Source organism: Photinus pyralis, unplaced genomic scaffold, assembly GCF_008802855.1.
Source record: "Photinus pyralis isolate 1611_PpyrPB1 unplaced genomic scaffold, Ppyr1.3 Ppyr1.4_LG7, whole genome shotgun sequence".
Lineage (NCBI taxonomy): Eukaryota > Metazoa > Arthropoda > Insecta > Coleoptera > Lampyridae > Photinus > Photinus pyralis.
In genome coordinates, this window is record NW_022170738.1 from 17,788,179 (window position 1) to 17,808,237 (window position 20,059).

Sequence of the window (20,059 nt, forward strand, 5' to 3'; positions counted from 1 at the left end):
ATTTGATATAAAATTTAGTTCCTCCCATGAAATTAAAGTGTTTTGTCGTTTTTCCGACGAAATTGGTTGATAATTGTAGACTTTACCCACTTAATCTCCACCTTAACCAAAGAGAAATTGCATAACATTTAGTTCCTCGCCATGAAGTCAACGGGTTTTGTAGTTTTTCCAATGAAATTTGTAAATAATTGAAAATGTTGCTCTACCTCGACGTTAAAGAGTGAATTCTTCACTTATTTACAAATTTCGTCGAAAAAGTGACAATACACTTTCATGGGGAAGACGTAATTTTTATGCCCTCTCTCTTTGGTTAAAGCCGAGGTTAAGTTGGTAGAGTAAAACTTTTATTTGTTCAAAAGTTTCGTTCGAAAAACGATAAGATGTTAAAAATTGCGCAACAGATAGAATAAAAGCAATGTTATCTGGACCATTCGTCATCACACATTTTTTACTAATTTTCCATGACGCCTGTGTCATACGCGAAATTCCGCCCGTCTGTCTAAGAATGTGAGCTTTATCTCAGAACTCATGTGAAGCTGCATTATTCTGTTAATTGAATATGTTTTGACGCCCAGGGTGGACGACAACTGACAAGAACTAAACTGTATTATTCACATGTTAATTAATGTATAAGAAATCAAGAAAAAAGTCATTTGTTGAACATTCTTGTCTGTGAACCAAGACCAGGAATTTCCCGAAAGAAAATCTTTCGTCCAGAAACCCTACCCCTACTCCAGTAAGTACGTTATTTAAACAAATCGTTCCGTTGCTGTTCTGCGACCGTGGAAAGAATGTAGAGGACCCCGATAAAATTGCCAAATTAGTATTGTTGTTATTTTAAAACACCTGGTGTACAATGCGATGCGTAAACGGAAATACTGAACGTTAAGCTAGCGTGAGTGCGTTTGACCTAGACTTTGCTAATTGCAAACACGATTTGCGAAATGAGTGACCTTGTGTAGGCGACTAAATTTGTTCAATACCCAGAAATTGATAAACATGAATCATTTTCCACAATTCCCGTAACAGAAAGTCACGATCTTGTAAATATCGACGCTTGTCACGCAACCCCTTATTAACATCCGGCGAGTAAGTCACTTTTCCTGGATAGTCAGAAAATTGGTAACATTTGAATGCATCGAGGTACTTCACGTGTGATTGTTCTAGAAACTTTAACGAATATTGTAATTAATAGTTGTAAATGCGTGGTCACGAATTTGTTGTAGACATACAACATTTGGTGTGCGTTGCATATGAGTGGTACATCTGATGAGTAAGAATGTAAAAACCTACATACTCAAACGACGACATCATACATATTGAACATTGACACAGGAACCGTCTTAAAATTTTACGCACATGCTTATGTAAATTAAATTGTTTCTTTTGTCTAATATAAACAAAAGAAGAAAGATATGTCAATAAAAGCTGTAGTTAGAAAATATTTGAAGCATCTGCATTTCATACGATATAACTGAAAGTACACGAGTTAGAAAGTTCCAGAAGATGGAAAACTGTATTTCCTTAATAAAGAATAAAATCTGTATTTTAAAAGCATTCCTACTTTTAAAAGTCGATAATATTCGATTTATAAAGCTGTTCTCTTGGTCCAGCAGCACGATTTGGCATAATTATTGTGCCTCCCACACGGAGTTCAGATCAATTTCATTTATAGTAAAATTTGTAGTCACTTCTTCGTTGTTGGTTGATTTTTTGTAATTCTTGGGTTTAATTTATTGGTCTGCTTCAGAAATTCTCAAAATAAGCAAACATTGCTGACCGATGACGGTATATGGAACGTAGTTTTAGTTTCTATTCCGAAATGGCCCACTCTTTTATGCTCGTTGATTAATAATAATAATAATATATGACTTTAATAGACAATTTCTATACAGAGCCTGTCTAAATGGCGGAGTTCAGACAGGGATATCATCCGTGTCTGCTCTTCCACTCAACCTTTAATTTATTTTATGTTAGTGTATTTAACTAGACAGGTCATAATACATACAAAAAGTGAAACAAAAAATGGAGTAGTACATTTAAAACTCAAGAAACAAGAATTTGACAATTAAGATGTGGTTTACAAAGTAAGCTGTTAATTGTTTTTAACACGGAAATATTTTACATATTTATTATGTTTTTAGGATGTTTTATTTTATTTGGTTTCTTTGGAAAATGTTACCTAGTCAAAAGTAAATTGTTCCATAAATTAAGTGCGTTTAATGAAGTACTTCAACAAACAATTCAATTTAGTAAAAAAAAATTCACTATTCCAGAAAGACAAACATTTATTCATTTTTATCAACTTTATTTTATAAGTGTGGAGAGGTCTGCCATCAAAAAAGCTGTTTAAAATATTACATTGTAAATTTTTGGAATAAAACGTCGTTCCATAATGGTATGTACCTCAACTATTAGAATGTTCCACTTATCATTGTAAATTATGCCCTTTTTTAATTTTTTTTTTGATACTGAATTCGTATTGAAATAAACGTTTTACAAATGAAATGATATCTGACTAAAAAAATATGCCTCAGCTGAACGTCCTAAATCAAGCTGGTAGAGAGGACAAAACAAACTTTTTTTTTCAAAATTCAAAATGGATTCAATTTCCGATTTTTAATTGCAACCATAACACCTAAAAGGGGCTCACACTAAACGAGGGTGCGAAAAAATTGTGATCACGACAAAAATGTGCTGTGGACACTTTTTATGAGTTTGAGAATGAAATGGTCATGACTCATGACGCATAGGTTAATGCCAGGGAGCAAATACTATACAGCAATAAATATGCACCTTAGTGGCTAAATCCTTTAGGGGTGTTTGGATACCAATTATATCAAATATTGCCATTGATATTAAATCTACACACATCAATACTTAAATAGCACCAATAACCAAGAAAATGTCCAAATGGACATTTGTTTAGTTTACAATACTATTGTCTTTATATCCGGTCTAAAATCGTTTATTGATGTCATCAGATAATGCTACAAATAAAAGGTGACTTTGACCCAGAAATGGTGAATTTACTTTATGTGGTGTTAGAGTTTAAATAATCAAATGTTTATAAAGTACCATCGAAAGAATAAATATCAATCATTTATTTTAAACAAACTAATTGATAAAGATACTATGGTGACTTCGCCAATATAAAGGTGAAGGTGAAAATTTCAGTCGAGAAAATTCAACATGAGTGGCAATTTATTTACCTCTGGGGATTTAGTTATAGAGGCCATTAGGATTCAGAGCTGGCGTGTATAATGAGAAAGTGAGTGCACTTAATTACAAACGGTAGTGCGAGTACAACATTAAATTGTTCTTGTATATGCTATACCTATTAATTGTAATTTTACATAATTGTCATTTAAAGACATTTTAATTAAGTTAACAAAAATGACTACAAGTTCTATAAAATCGCCTAAATTAGGCAATAAAATTCTGCAAAACCACTGCCTTGTACAAGTATAAACCTATACAACGAAATATCGAAGGATCCTCAGTATTACAATCACTTTTAACGACAATTTATTTTAATCTTACATACATTTTATAACAAAAATGTATCAAATGCATGTGTTGGTCATTAAGATAATGTTCTTGGTCTTTTTCCCAACGATCTTGGTGCATACATAACGATTTTGACATGTTTTGATCAAAATCCATGTGGTCGTCAAAAATGCATCAACTTTATGTCTACGGGATTGAGATAATGCTCTTAGTTCTTTCCCGGCGACCTTGGTGAGTAAGTAACTATTTTGTCATGTTTTGACCAAAACCCATCTGGTCGCCAAAAATGCACCAAGCTCATGTCTTGGGCATAGAAATAATGCTCCTAGTCTTTTCCCCAACGATTTTGGTGCATGAATAACGATTTTGACATGTTTTGATCAAAATCCAGGTGGCCTCAGAAAAAGAATTTAACATCTTTGAATCACACACATCCGGTTATCAAATGTGCATGTGTTTTAAAGCGTTTACAATTCCCAGTTCATGTGTAAAGAATAAGTTTGGGTACATTTTGCTCTATAATTTTTGACCTAGGTCCTAGACCACAAACAAGAGCTATATTGGATGGTTACATATCTAAGGGTCATAGGGAATAATCTATCGAAAGTCCGAGCTCAATACATGACCTAGGGAATGAAATATGTTGATTTTTACTATATTGGGCCCGTAGATTTTCTGTTCCCGATTCACTCGCAGTCTTCTTTTACCTTAAAAACTCTTAAAAAGAGTTATAGCGCACACGGACGGACGACAATACAAAACTATAAAGGATCTGACTATCTTTAATAATATTCACTAAACGACGACCAGCTTCAACATTTTTTTTATCCTTGGTCATCGAAATCATACGTTTCACCTTTTCCCGAATAAAATTGATCCCATGTAGTGATCACTAGCCCCAACGTTTTCCCAAAGATAAATTTACCTCACCTGTGATTTTAACATCCTAACATAGTAGACCGAATTCTCAACACAAACTCGAACATTAGTACGCAAAAATCGAAGCAAATTGATCGTTGCCTTCAATGTTATACGTGTATACTTTGTTTATAATATATACGCGATAAAACACATTTTCAAATTTTCGTGGTAAGGAGTAAAAATGCTGGAGTTGGAGGAAAATATGCAAGCAATCATTTACTTACTTACGTTAATAAAATGTTATTTCAACAACGGTATTTTTAAACAAATAAGCACGCATGTCTTTCACCTTCATTAAAAAATTTTGAGGTCATCTTTGTGTACTGTATAATACCTATCTGATTCAAATTCGTATAAGGTACCTACAAATATATGCTGTTCTTTGCGTTTTGTCACCCCCACAATATTTCTACAGTATACTGTGGCGATAGATTATCGTGTACACCACTCCCAAGTCCCAATAACAAAAAGCATTAAAAGGATAGTTGAAGCAGCATTATTTTACGGCGCCATTCGTAATGCGCATACAAGGTGTGAAAGCGCTAATCAACATTAAGTGGATAGTGGACACGGGATTGTAGTAAAGTCCTCCCAAACTAATGAATACGGACGTTCTCAGAAATATGGCCGCAAATTCTTAAAAGTCTATGGGTAATCTTGAGAAGAAAAGCTTGGTAGTAGAAGGATCAAAACATTTATTTACCTCCCGTTGATGCCGAGGTTGATCAATACATAGAAAGATGGGGCTCACGGTTTACACCCTTTTCGGTTTTTCAAAATTCCTGGCGTAAAATGGTACCCCGAGGATTTTTGAACGAGAAAATAACGAATCCACCTCGGAATCCACGTTTCACACCCAAGATGCAATCGAATGGGTCTGAAAAACGTAATGTTCGGTTCGCCCCATCAAAATTTCGCCCAGGAAATGTATCAAAATGGGATGAGGGTTTTTAAAGAACAAAAATCGCCAAGGATGGTGGCATCAATTTCCATGCTGCTCGTCCGGATATCCTTCAGTTTAATACATATTAAGAGTTTTTTTTTGCATTTGGTCAGAGGAAACACGTAAAAATATGTAGCTTATTCATAGATGCTTCGCCTGCTCCCATCCATTATATTAATTTTCTCGATTGGAGATGCTCATCAATAGAAATGATTCCTTGGGTGGAAGGAAATTCAAGACGAATCCTAAAATATATTATGAGGAAATGCGGGCCAACCTGAGGAAATCCGGAGAAATCAAAGGAATATTTCTCGGATATGGTAAAAAGATTAATGTTAAAAGTCGGGCTCGCGTGAAGTTAGCAATAACCTTCCACATTAGCATTTATAATGTGGAGCCATAAATCAAATGCAAACCATTTATCAAATTTAACACTGCTCGGCGCCGAGGTCGGTTTCTAATAACATCGATTTTGGAGACCCAAATTCGTCTAGGCTGAGCTCCTCGAGTCTGTACGTCTGTTCAGATTCCCTTCACCGATTTTTGCAATAGATACATAAGTAACCTATGATTGTGTATTGTGCTAAAGCAATACATTCTAATTATAATAGTATTACATATTTAAAAGCAAAGTGTGGTTTGGATAAAACAAAGTAAAGCCAAATAACAAATCAATTTCTTGGTGTTGCTAATCTTGCCGCTAATTAAATACATAATTGAATATGGGGAAAGAAATTTACGATCCGCAAAATTAACAATGGTGGTATACCTCACGTTTCGCATAAACTCCATTGTTAACAATGACTACCGGCTGTCAATTCGCAATATTGTGTAACCTGCGAAGCTATTTACTTATCATTAACAACAAAAATTAATGTTGTATGTGTTTTATATAACACGACCTCCTATAGTTTTCGATTATGTGACATTGGAAATAATTGTAGGTACCTGAATCACCAAATGGCAATTTTTTAAGCAAATAATATGTTAAGAATAAAATGCTTGTAACATTGACTACATTATTGAATGACGTCAATTTTCTGGATTGGGACGAAATTCGTTACAATTTTCTCACTTTTCAGAATGCACTGTACAGCAAAGGGTAGGAAACACTATCTCGACCAAGCAAAATATGTTGATCGCAAATTGTTCACAGGTCATGTATAGAAACCCCACCAAATTCCGAGCCAAATTCCGACTAGAATAGTAACACACAAATTTTCGTTCTTGCCTATTAACACAATACAATTTTTTCCAAGGAAAACGGCATACTCCCTCCCTATTGATTTTTTTTATAGGGAATCGTAATTTTTAATTCTTGGATAGCAAAGACCTGGTGGCCAAGACTAACTGTTTGTCTTCATATTTGTCAAATTTTCAACTGCAAGTTTTCCAAATCTTATCATGACAAAGAGTTTTTTGTTTTTTGATTCGGTTTTTGGATAGCACAACTAATATTGCTTTTTATTGTACTTTATCTGCTTTCCATAGCTATGTATATGTAATGAAAATGAGGCGCCTGGCGTATAGAGAGGTTATCAAAACACAGTTTTTCTCATGGTCCAAAATGTCTCATTTGAGAGCTACTCCCTCAACTGTGCGTTATTTTTTACTGTCCATCTCTGTAAAATGCATTTTTTACTTAATATTAGAATTCATAAAATAATGAATTAAAAATAATTATTTAAATAAAATAATATACAGAGTGTAGCATCTAAGACTCCTCGGATCATAATTGCTTTGCCATAAACGATACCGACAAAAGTCTTACGAGCAAAATATGAATAGCGCTACATTTAAAAACCATTTTCAAGGTATTTTGTTACTTAGGCAGTATAATCAGCAGTAATATCATTGTCTTTCTTTCGTCCATTTTTTCTCAATTTCCTTCCTTTACCTTGCATTTTAGTTTTCTTCGAGGTTTTCTTCTTATCGTCATCAATAGCTTCTGCCTTTGTTAATTTAATTTTTCATTCCACCTCCATGTAATGTATTATTACTAAGATATTAAGGGTTAAGTGGTAGAGCAGATGTATCACATGTTCATGCTGAACATCTGAACGTCGCCCTCTTAGGCTTCTGGCTACAATATGGTTTTTTTTTACCGTGGCACTTATTATTTATAAAATTGTACACAATTACCGTCGTCGTCATACTACAAAATTTCAACTGATACAATCAAAACCACACGTTCCGTTAGAAAACGACAATTTGTAGAAAAAAGCTCGTTTTCGAACCCCAGTCTACCACGAGGCTACCATTTCTTGAAAAATTAAAAAAATATGGTTAACATGTTTACTAAAAAAAGTCAGAATGTAGTACAGGGGTTTTTCAGTAGAATAGCTCATTGTCTGGCAGTTAATGGTGAACAGTTTCTTTTAGTAAATAATTTACAGTTATTAAATATTGTATTTAATTGTTTTAATAAAATAATTTGCTTTTCTTTAAGATACACATGCGTGAGAGAAAACAAAATACTATCTAACATTGGCAAAAAAATATAGGTTGCCAATTTTTTGCGATGACATCACATTCTGAGACTATGACGTCCGAAAAAAAATTGAAAACTGTCAGATTGTGGCAAATATTTAATCATTCAACATGTATTAACAACTTTTTTGATATGACCAATAGTAAACGGCTCCAGCATCAATTTTCCCTACTTTTTATTCACCCCGTATATTAAACATACCGATGATAGAAGGAGCGGAGTACCGTCCATTTCCTAATATAGCACCTTTTAGCGTTGTAAATAACGTTTTGATCATTGCAACATTTTCTGATAGCATTAATAAAAAATCTTTCAAAACCCACTCGTGAGTGTTGTCGCGTATCACAACTGTAAATGATGGGCAACGGGTAAATATAGCAGCTATCAATTAGCAAAATCCCAAAGTCTCTAGGTGGCCGAGATGGAACAGACAGACAGACAGAGGACGGAAAATCGAGCACATAAGCGTTACCTCAACTTCGTTGTGCTACTCTAAAAAAAATGTCGATGAGATGGTACTTCGTTTCGTTGATCATGAAAGTCTGCAAACAGGGGTAGTACATCGCAGTACATCGGCAGTACCTAGTAGTACGCAAAATTACTGGCAGGGCGGGGGGTTACATCAAGTACTGTTAATTTCGGCAGTACGTGTAGGTACAAAAGTTTGTCCAGTGAAATGCCCCTCGGGTCTACCTTTCGGAAAAAGTATATTGGGAAACGCCAGAAAGCATTAGGATTCGCTCCGGTAAATCCGGCCCTGAAAGTTCTCCCCTTCAATATTAGTTTTAATGCACCAAATTTATTGTAAGTGTTTTATTGTGTTCTACGCCAACGAAAACATAGAAATACACCTGGATCGCCGCAAACACACGACCGAAAGCAGAACAACACTTAAATTTGGCGCTATTTGAGACGCCATATCGAATAACTCACTTCCGGTTGGAATTTCGAGTTGGCAATTTTTGGATTAAGCGGAATCGAATCAGGGAGTTTTAATAATGGTTTTAACTCAAGTGAAACATGAAATGCATTTGGATTTTCGCGAAACAAGAACCGACTACGTCTTCCACCAAAAAGTCACGTTTCACGGCCGGTTCGCTTATTTAAAACCTTTTCCCTTCTATTTACTTCCTTACCTTTACAAAATAATGCGCCATCTTAGAATAGTCTGGACCTATGTTAGTAACTTCGGCGAAAACACGTGCTTTTCTTAAAACTAATAAGGACTCTTATCGCAACAACCGGAGAAAAACATGAGATACACTTATACGACGTAATATTCCGATAGTTTCAAGGGGATGAAAATATACGCGGACGTCCCCTTAAATAGCGAATATTCTGGAACAACCTTGGAAGGCGAATTTAATGGGTCGAGTTTTACGCGAATTACCAGAGCGAGTATACCGGGGAAAATTTACCGCATAGTCCTGATCAAATATAAAGGTTGCTGAATGTGCATTTTCTGTTCCCTATATGCATACCATAGACCCAATTACGGAAATTACCTACCCTACGCCGGGAAGAATCGCCTCTAAAAATATTCTCCGTCGGAGCTCAGAGTATTTGCCTCGGTATTTGCCGAGGTATTTGCACATGAGAAATTCACCCCGCCAGAATATACTTGCTTGCTCTCGCTCTTCCCAGGAACTCGCTCAAGCGAAAATTCACATTCATGAAAATTTGACCCCAAAGGCGACATCTGCTATTGTATCAATGACGAGATCAATGACAACCAAAAGTAATCGGTGAAATTCCATCTCCATAAAAATACTCGCCCCAGATAAATTCCATTTACAGAGAAAACGTCCTTTCCGTATAATTGCATAAAACGGCTGATTGCACCATCAAATTTTAGCATTCCGGGGCGAATATTCCGGAGGCAAATCTTCTGGGGGCGAATCTTCCGGCAACCATAGGAACTATGAAGAAGTAAAAGCGATGTAATAGTCTAGTGGACTTCGGCAATTTTCAAAAACAGAAAATTCTATTTTATTATGTTATCTGCGATTGAAACCTATTTAATATTCATTTATCATCATTTCTAAGGGATGTCGAGGTCCGATACATGTACCATGTTAAGTGGGTGAAAAATCCGTACTCTGTGCGCGCACCGTACCCAAAATCAAACAATTAGTTGCACAATATCGATGAACTAATTATTATTTTTGCGCTCTTATACAGCTATCTATAAGAGGTTTTTTTGTACAAATACCTCGCCTTTTTTTTAGTTCGACAGATTGCGTGATACGAGGGTGATAAGCGATTATTATTGAATCATTAAACAATTTTATGGCTTACCGACATAGAGCATAAAACCAAACCAGGCCAATTCGCAATATCAACGTTTGAACTGTGTTAAAAAAACACCAGGGGCAACGACAGGTATCACGTGAATTCGTTGGCCGAAGGGTTAACGTGCCAATATATAAATATCCCCATCTTAAAACGATTCACAAATACTTACATTTATAGCGAAAACGAGTTTCTATGAGGAATACGATTTGTTATATCCATACGAACAGTAGGTACAACAAAAGCCTTTATTCTCATGTCATTCGAATTTTGATGATGTGTGATTATGTATTGAAGGAGACTGAACTCAAACAAGAAGGGCAAAAAAATCCCTATTAGAAACTAGTTTTATATGTGAAAATAAAGAATAGATCTCCAAACAGATGACGGACGAGTAACCGATTTATGATTGCTCGTCAAGGAACTCAAGACACGTAATTCTTAATCCACCTCATCCCACCAAGCAAAAACTGGGAATAAACAATGGACATAGAAATAAATCACAGGGCGAGAACAGAAACAAATTCCTTTTTCATTTCCATTTGTATTCGCGCGCATCCAAGTTTCATGACATTCTATTTTCCATTTCAAATTATTCGCAAAAATATAACCGTAAAAAAACTATAATTAAACTTGTGGCTACAGTTATCTTCAGATTGCTCTAAAATGTTAATAGGCTTTATAAATAACCTTCCGCAAACCTTCTCAGGTTGATGCAAAGTTAAATTAAGATTAACTTTTGAAGTCTATTTTCGATTTAGACCTTAAGCTCCAGTTATTGGTCAAAATATAAAAATATACACATCGTTATGATAAACTGCCAACTAGATTGGTTGCATATATCAGTCACGACGAAGAGTTTTTCTCAAAATCTCTTTCGGTGTCGAAACTTGTGCCAATTACACGTAGGTCACTCTTCTTTCGAAATGAAGATCATGCACATCTCAAACTTAAAGATCAATTGTGGGGAACAGAAAATTGCCACTTCACGTTGTAGGTGTTACAAGACCATTTATAAAATATTGAATATTTTACTTGGTTCAATCAGTAAGATAGGGATTTTTACTTGAACATTTTGAAGTTTGGCGAGCCTTCCTATCCTATATGTTTTCGAGAGTGTTTTCCAAATTCCATAATAGTTTCGATTAAAAAAGGGAGCTAACAGCTCGGCTAACAGTAGAAAAAATGAACAGGTAATTTAAAGTTTTTCAAAAACGATGTATTTCGTACAAATTGAGTCTTTATGAAATTTGTCGCCAGCGGGATTCGAACCCACAACCTCCCGAATAGCAGTCAGCAAACGCAACCCCTGTGCCACCGGCCTCGGTTTAGATGCTTTAAACTATAAGTTTCAAGTTTCGAATTCATTCCGTGAGAAATCGAGTTAGAAATCCAAAAAGGCAATGCCGAATGTATTTTAGGAACTTTACCTTTTTTTTGTAATTAATTTGACGAAATTTACTATGTTTTAAAACCCTCGTTAAAACCCCGTTCTTATATGTAATTTGTTCCTGTTCTATTATTTTCATTAAACGTTTATTCATAAAAAAAAAATAATAAACTGCAGTGTATTAAATGGAAACGGTTAGGAGTGCAACTCATTCGTGCTAACCGAGGTGCCAACCTACCTTGTATATTAATTACTTACTAAATTGCGAGCTAAATTGAATATATGGGATTCTTTGCTACATTGACAATTTGTTAATTAAATAGAAACTTTTACAGGTGCACTTACTCCCAAAAGTACATAAATGTATTCTTAGGACGTATAGTTTTACTCGAGGTACTAAACCGTCGGCTAAACCATATTCATAACCAACTAAATTAAAACCGAATTGAAACTAATTATATAATTTGCGAGATAATTTGTTAATGAAAGTAGTTGGGGATGCCACCTACTACCAAGGGTAAAGTGCTTTAAACGAGGCTTTAAATAAATATATTACCCGTATGGTTTTAACTCGAAACAGCTCTCTTATTAATTGCTTACTAAAACGTAAGTTTGAAACGGTTGAGTGAGCCATCTATTCCCAAAAGTAGAGTCCCTTAAATAAATGTATAGCCTCTATGGTTTTAATCTCGGTTTTAATGTTTTAATCAAACTTTTAATTTAGTGCAATTAATGTAGCATTAAAAACCATAGTGGTAATACATTTTATTTACCCAATGAATAGAGGGCATCCCCCCCCCCCCTACTTCTTCCCAACGAACAGATTAATTTTTCGAAAACGGCCAAGATACAACCGAAACGAGTTATGGTACATTGCGATAGACTGAATTCTGAAGAAGATGCATTAATCGTTTGTAGATTTATTGGGAATCTTTCTGGTGCTCTTCTCGTGTTGGCCGTAGTCTTTAGCAACCGCGAAAGGAGTTCTGGTACGCAAAACGACCTGCGTAACTCGGATGAGCTTACGTTAGTAGCTCTAACTTTAGCTGCAAGGGTCCTGGGTTCGAATCCCATGCAAGGCATGGCTGTTTGTGATTGTGGGTTAAGTGGGAAGAGTAGGAAACTGCTAACACTCCGCCCACTATAAAATAAACGCAATAAAAAGGGAAGATGGAGAAAACAGAGGAGAAAACCCTATGGAAGATCTTGGTGATCTTAATATAAAATATTGTAATGACAAAAAAACACAAACACAATCGATCTAGGTTCACTGTTAAGGTAAAATGCCTAGCGACTGTCTTCTTCGATTTGCATCAGACACTTTCAACATCAAGTACCTAATTCAAATACACAAATAACACTGGAAAAAAGAGAAACCTGCAATCAATCGAAATCTGATCAAACTTTCCGGAATCGGTCGAAATGTTTTCGCAATCTTCTCACAATTTTACTCATAACGATTACCCTCGCGATTACCCCTCGGATTCTCCTATGAGGGCAAGTAAACGAGGAGGGGTGGCCTGTGGACCCTGAAAGCAAAATCAATCAACCAAAGCGAGAACCAAAAAAAAAATTGGATGCACCTCAAAAGCTACAACCCTGCAAATAGACTATTGTCCTAAGATTTATTAAAAAATTAGTGATTTTAAAACGGAGAGGAGTTACACCTTTATATGCAGTTAAAGGGTAGCCTGCGAACCCTGTATACAAGATCAGTCAAAGAAATAATAAAAATGGAAAATATTTTACAGTGTGTCCGAAAATTAATTCAATATAATAACTTTTTAAAAAATGGCCGATACGCCGATATTTTATCGGTATCGGTCTTCAATCGGTATGCTGTAATAATAATATTTTTGCTTCCTTGTTTGATACTGTTCACGAGTCCACAAGCCACCCTATATGTGCACATAAAAACATAGCCCCTCAGCATCAAAAAGTACAAGTTTGTAAGCACAACTTCTTATTTCAATTTCAATACTAGTTCAAAAAGGATTTTGCAAAAAATTAACAAAATTCAAAACTATATTTTTTAAATCATTTGAACCATTCTTAAATTTTTTAAATTCTTTTATTTAATCTCTTTTTGAAACTTGTATTTTTTTAAATATTATCCTCGATATTATCCCTAATTAGTGTTACATTTAATATGCTACATCTTTTTAGATTAAAATATACACGGTGTTCTATTTAAAAAGTCCGGTAATTTTTTTCGCTATCGTAGGTTTAAGTAAGTACTTATTTTGAAAATTCAGAGTTTTAAAAACTAACAAAATATACCTAGGACCATTCTGAAAATGACAATTTTTGATTTTCCTTCGTAAGCGACGAATATTTTCAAATTTTTATCGTGTCTATATTCGAAACTTTTTTGATAGCATTAAAAATTACAGAGATACGCTGTACAATTGTACATTGTTATTTCCGAGGTTATTTCGGTCTGCAGCTACACTAGATAATTTTTACAAACTTAAATTTATAGTTAGTACTCCAGAATGTATACTTGTGCATCTTCATGTATGTATCTGCAAAAATAATTATTTAAACATTTTATTTAGGGTTATAAGTACATATGTATGGTACATTACTCTCGACCTCGCTCTCGACATTAGGTACTATGTATGTATTTAAATGTTCGTTGTTTACTTGCTTTATATAATTTTTGAATATTTTGCCACTAGGTAGGTATAAGTCTCGATATAAGTTATTTGATAGGGCCCACTCCCTATTACAGTTATCGGATCGAATAGAACTTGTTCCATTGAAACATCCTTCTTTTAAAAATATCTGTAGATTTAGACCAGTGGATTCTCTCACATGTAATAAATCGTTGTCTAAAATTTTGGAAGTTCTTCCTATATCCCCATAAAATATTTTTACCTCGATTTTTACTATTTAGCCGAATTTAATTGGATTTAAGGCTATTTGTTATGAGATTTAAACTCGGATTTAAATGTATTTAATGGAATTTATGGGTAATTAAAGGGATTTGGGTGTTTTTAATGGGATTTAACTTGTTTATTGGATTTAAACTCGGATTTAAATGTATTTATTAATATTATATTATATTATATTAATATTTGACCCACCCCCAGCCTGGCCGTTTCAAAAATTATACATTTTTTAAAAGACTTATTCTGTTATTACTTCAAACATTTTGCTTTCTTGTTTCATAGAGTTTACGAAATCCACAAGGATGTGAGTGAGTACTGTAATTTTTTAGTAATCGAATATTTTTGTTCCCTTGCTTGATTTTGTTTATAAGGTCCATAAGTGCACATGAAAGTGACCCCTTCTCTGTTTCAAAAACAAGATTTTTTTGAAGAAAACAACCAACTTCTTCGCGAGCATTCTAATTTTTGTGGTACATTAAATATTTTTGTTTCCTTGTTTTATTTTGTGCGTCTAATTGTAAATTGTATGTAGTATAGATTTAGTATAGAGAGATTTATGTTTCGTATTTTGTAAAGGAACAATGCGGGCCTGATCTTGATCTCTTGGTCAAAAGACTATCGAATGCAAGAAGTCCCCAAGCTCGGAACCAAGTAAAACTGTAGAACGAGCCGGAAGAACGGACGGACAAAATCGCACATCCAATTGTGTTTGGAAATGCACTGAAAATACTAAAATACAGTGTATGTATTTAGTTGCTCTAATAACGGACAACCAGTAAGAAGAAAACATGATTACTTAGGTTCTTGCCTCAATAACCGAGGAAAAAGTCTTCAAAAAACAAAAGAATGAGGTGGGTACGATACTTATATTTAAAATAATGTGCTCTACATATTACTCGACTAGTGTGTTCTAAAGGAATGCAGAAAAAGTAAAAATAATGAGATACCTAATAAATCGGGGATAAATCGTTAAATGAAAGCAAAAGATCAAACATCTCTGGATATTTCGCAAAGTTGTCTTCTTCAAAATGTGTAAAAATAAAAGTAGAAATTGTCAAATCTGCTGGCGGCAATCGACAACCACCGTTTCCGTCATCTCTCCTTAGTTTCCAGACAGTCTCGTAGGGACACACAGCTAATTTTTCCCAGGAACTTGTATGTATGCGCCTAAAGAATGTCCCCAAATTATGCGGTAAAAATAAGCATAAAAAATTGGAAAGGCCTCTTCAGGGTCGTTAGTACAGTTAATGCTTTGCTTGGGCTCACCTACCGTTGCGAGTTGCGACTACGGCGCGACATGCACTAAATGGAGCATGCATTTTTAAATTGGATTGACAGAATGCGACATTTCGAAGTGCGACCGGAGATTATTTTGTACAAAATTAGGAAATTTGGGAAATCATTTTTACTGTACATTACATTTAAAACCGGTTACCTTAACTGGTTTTGTTTTTGCGAAACGGTTAACGACTCTAGTTTTTTCTATAATACTAGTAGAAACTTCTATTACTTATTGAAAAATACAAAGGTATGGCTCGAGTTTGCAAAAATTGCCACTGGCGGCAAGTTTAATTAATTCGCGGATACAATGAATAGCGAGCGGTTTTAAATAGCGATCAAATGACACATATTCGGTGAGAAAAGTATTTAAAAGTGGCGATAAATGCAAAAATGTAGGTGTGCCGCTTTAAATGATTAACTCACAATTTACGATTTAATTACAAAAGCTTTCCAATAGAATTTAAATCTGCAGCGGTCTACGTAATGCGTTATAAGGAAATGCTGGAGTTCCTGTTCGTTATTAACCGTCGCTTGCTTTATCATCTCCCTCGTAACACAATACGGAACCATCCACGAAGTTTACTCGAAGACGTACCTTATATCACAACACCGTGATAGGTGCCATTGATCCCAAAAAACATGACACTAGGAATCCAACAGCAACAGTACCATTAACTGCATTTAAATTCATTTATGTAAACACAAACTAGTCGCGGTAATAATTCACTTTTACACCCAATCATTTTTTAAATTGCCGAATAAACAACAAGAATTCCGATATTTAACTTTACCACAAAAAAAATCACTACTAACTCATTTCATTCTACTGTAACCAGAATCTCGATAGTCGAACTCGAGAGAGTACGAGGACGTAAAACAGAAAGTAGAGAGGGAACAGGTAGTCATATCTTTACACGCACGTTTGCGATGTCCCCGTTGATCTGCACGCAGGTACCTAGCAAATATTAAAGGTAGAGGTAACGCGTTGTTCATCACCAACCCCACCGGAATTACACGTGTGCCACCCTTTATGATAATTGCGTATGACATCGCGCTCCGGGACATTCGCTAAATTTAACATTGCATAACTTACATCAACAATCTCGCAGTTCTATTATTAACATGCATCTGCTCAAGGATTTCACTCTCCCCAAAACGTTCAAAGATAATTGCAATGGGAAGATTTCTAGGCAACACTTTAAACACGGTAACAAAATGTCTTCAACAGGGAACAGGGAGGTTGAATACTTGAGTTTAGAGATCCAATGTAGAGAGGTATGCAACACATTTTGCTCGGCGGTTTTTCATTACCACCAATAAATATCCTTGTAACCAGATTGTCTTTTATCAAAAAACAATTAGAAAAAAATTCGCCGTTCAGATGGGGAACATCAGTACATGACCACGCATCTGTTCTTCCACTTAACTCATCTAAATTGCAATTAAGTAAGGACAAAGTGGAATATTATTAAACTGGTGATTGATGGTTTGGCTCCGTCGTGGAATTTAGTCAAAGGTGGAGTGCCGCAGGCATCGATTTTGGGACCCATGCTCTTCACTATATATGTTGGTATCGGTATCATTTATACGCTGACGATACCCAACTTTAGTAATCTTTTAAGGCAAGTGATGTTGCAACACCATGCGATTAATTGTTTAAATCTGTGATATAACTGAAGACGAAGTAAATAATTTATTGCATACCAAATTACAACATAGAATATAAAATAAGAATCGGAAGGAGTGGTGGAGGGTTGTTTATATTATTCACGCCCAGTCATTGTTCAACTTACAGACACACATATAGACTTTTCCGCAATTAGCTAAATAGTGAAATTAGGAAAAGGAAACAGACATATTATCAAAATAAAATTGAAAGCATGTTGAAGCATCACCAAGCAGATCCACAAATAAAAGCATTGACACTCATATAAAGAATACTATACCTATAGGCAAAGATACTTCCACGGCGGCTATAGTCCGGCAATTTGCTGATCACTTCTTAAAGCAAGTCAGCGAGCTTAAAAAAAAGTGTCGACATAAGATGAACTTGAGTTTGGATCCGGAAGAACCAAAATTTTACTTTTATGTGCCCTACTCGACAGAAACACAAATTGAGGAATTAATTAAGAAACTTTACTTTTATGTGCCCTACTCGACAGAAACACAAATTGAGGAATTAATTAAGAAACTGAAGATTAATAAAGCGCCTGGAAATGACAATGTTAGACCGATCCACATTAAAAGTAACTCTCAATTAATCCACAATTAATGAGTAATTACCGACCCATTGCGCTTTTGTCTATATTTTAAAAAATTTTGGAAAAGGTTATTGCTAATCAAGTAGTAAATTTTCTTGAAAGAAATAATATATTATCTTCACATCAATTTGCGTAAGTACCAGAAAAGGAAATCTACAACGTTCGCTATGTAAGGTGCTAAATCATTTGTATCATGAACTTGACAAAGGCAATAAGGTCATGGCATTATTTGTCGATTTGAGTAAAGCATTTGATTGTGTGAATCACCACATTTTACCTAACAAAATGGAACATTATGGTCTGAGAAGAAATTTCAGAAAGCTAATAGAAAGTTATTTAGCTGTAAGGAAACAATCTGTACAATATTTAAACTCTTAAGTCTGAGGAATCTCGAGTAAGCATGGGGGTGCCACAGGGAAGTATCTTGGGTCCCTTACTGTTTTTACTATATTGTAATGATCTAGACTACTTTAAATCATCCTTTCATACTGCATTTGCAGACGATATAACGTTGATAGTATCCAGTAAATACTATGACGATATGGTTGATGCGCTAAGATTAAATTTGCAGTTTAAATGATTCAATGAAAACAATCTAGTTCTTATCAAACTAAAACTCAGTCTCAGTCAATCTATCTTTATGTCAAATTAAATAGTACAGCTATACAACAAGTAACCTCGACTAAATTGCTTGGTTTACACTTAGACTTGTCGTTAAATTGGAAAACACATGTTGACAACATTAATTGTAAAACCAGTGCCCAAAACTGCTATATACGCCTAAAGCAGATTTCAAGTACAACCGTAATGAAAGCTTTTTACCACGCCAATTTCGAATCCAAAACAAAATACGCCATTGAATGCTGGGGAGGTTCATCTGCTGCAAGAAAAGTATTTCTTATACAGAAAAAAGCAATAAGGATGTTGTTTGGACTCAAATTAAGACAATCGTGCAGAACCAGATTTATTAAAGGATATCTATTGACATTTCCCTCAATATATATCTACGAACTTTTAAAATTTGTTAATGTGAATATTGAAGATTTTCAAAGTTTCAACCATTCGTATTCTACGAGATTTGAAAGCAATTTGTTATTAAATTCTCACAGAAAAGAACTCTTTACATCAAATCCGTACTACATTGGAGGTAGTTTATTCAATAAATTACCACAACAGTATAAAGCTTTATCACAACATAATTTTAATTATAAAACTAAACATTTACTAATTCAAAATACGTTTTACCTTTGAATAAAATTTATATTCAAAGGTTTTACTCAATAGAAGTATACATGGAGTAGGTATATATTTTAAGTATTTACATTCCTACTAGGTGGTATAGTTAGGGTTTATTTGGTTGACATGCCTTATATTACACAATTGTAATCGAATAAAGTAATAAATAAATATAATAATAAATAAAATCTCAAGAATAATGATTCTTTAACTGGGAAAAGGAATTTTTCCAGAAGAACTCAAAGTGTCCGTTACGCGACCAATACTTAAGAAGGCAGATGCCAACGCGTCCTATATCCATATTACCAGTATATAGTAGAGAAGATTTTCGAAGGATATGTAGTGACCCATCTACGAAAATATATAGAAGATAACCAGTGAGGTAGTACAATACGGGTTTCAGCGAGGAAAAAGCACCGTTCATTTATTAAGCAAATTTAGTGAACATATAAATACTATAATACTATAATGGTAAATATACGGCAGCTGGGTTTATAGACTTCGGAAAGGCATTCGACATGTCAACCATTTAATACTGTTAAAATATATGGAAAGATACAGACAATGAAGTAGGTCATTTAAAATCATGTCAATTCGTGGTACCACAGGGCAGTAATATTGGACCGTTTATGGTAACGATCTATCCCAAGTCGTAAAGAAACTGCAAACTTTACATGTATGCCGACGATGCAGTACTCCTCTATAGCATTGAATAAACTCAATTTTTTATTCAATGTCTATAGTGACAGTATGTAGATATAAACAAATGTGAAAAAGTGATACAAAGTGATATCAATAGGTAATATGCTTATGTGGGTACACGATAGAAATCTATATATC

General features: G+C 34.7%; 1 protein-coding gene across 1 annotated transcript in view; it reads right to left on the bottom strand.

Moving 5' to 3' along the window:
• The window catches only part of LOC116177320, a 43,070-nt gene extending 26,405 nt beyond the window's left edge, over positions 1 to 16,665 (bottom strand). The window contains exon 1 of the mRNA XM_031496263.1: positions 16,318 to 16,665. The gene's annotated coding sequence lies outside the window, so the exon portion shown is untranslated. The remainder of the gene's footprint in view (positions 1 to 16,317) is intronic.
• Positions 16,666 to 20,059: the final 3,394 nt, after the last annotated feature.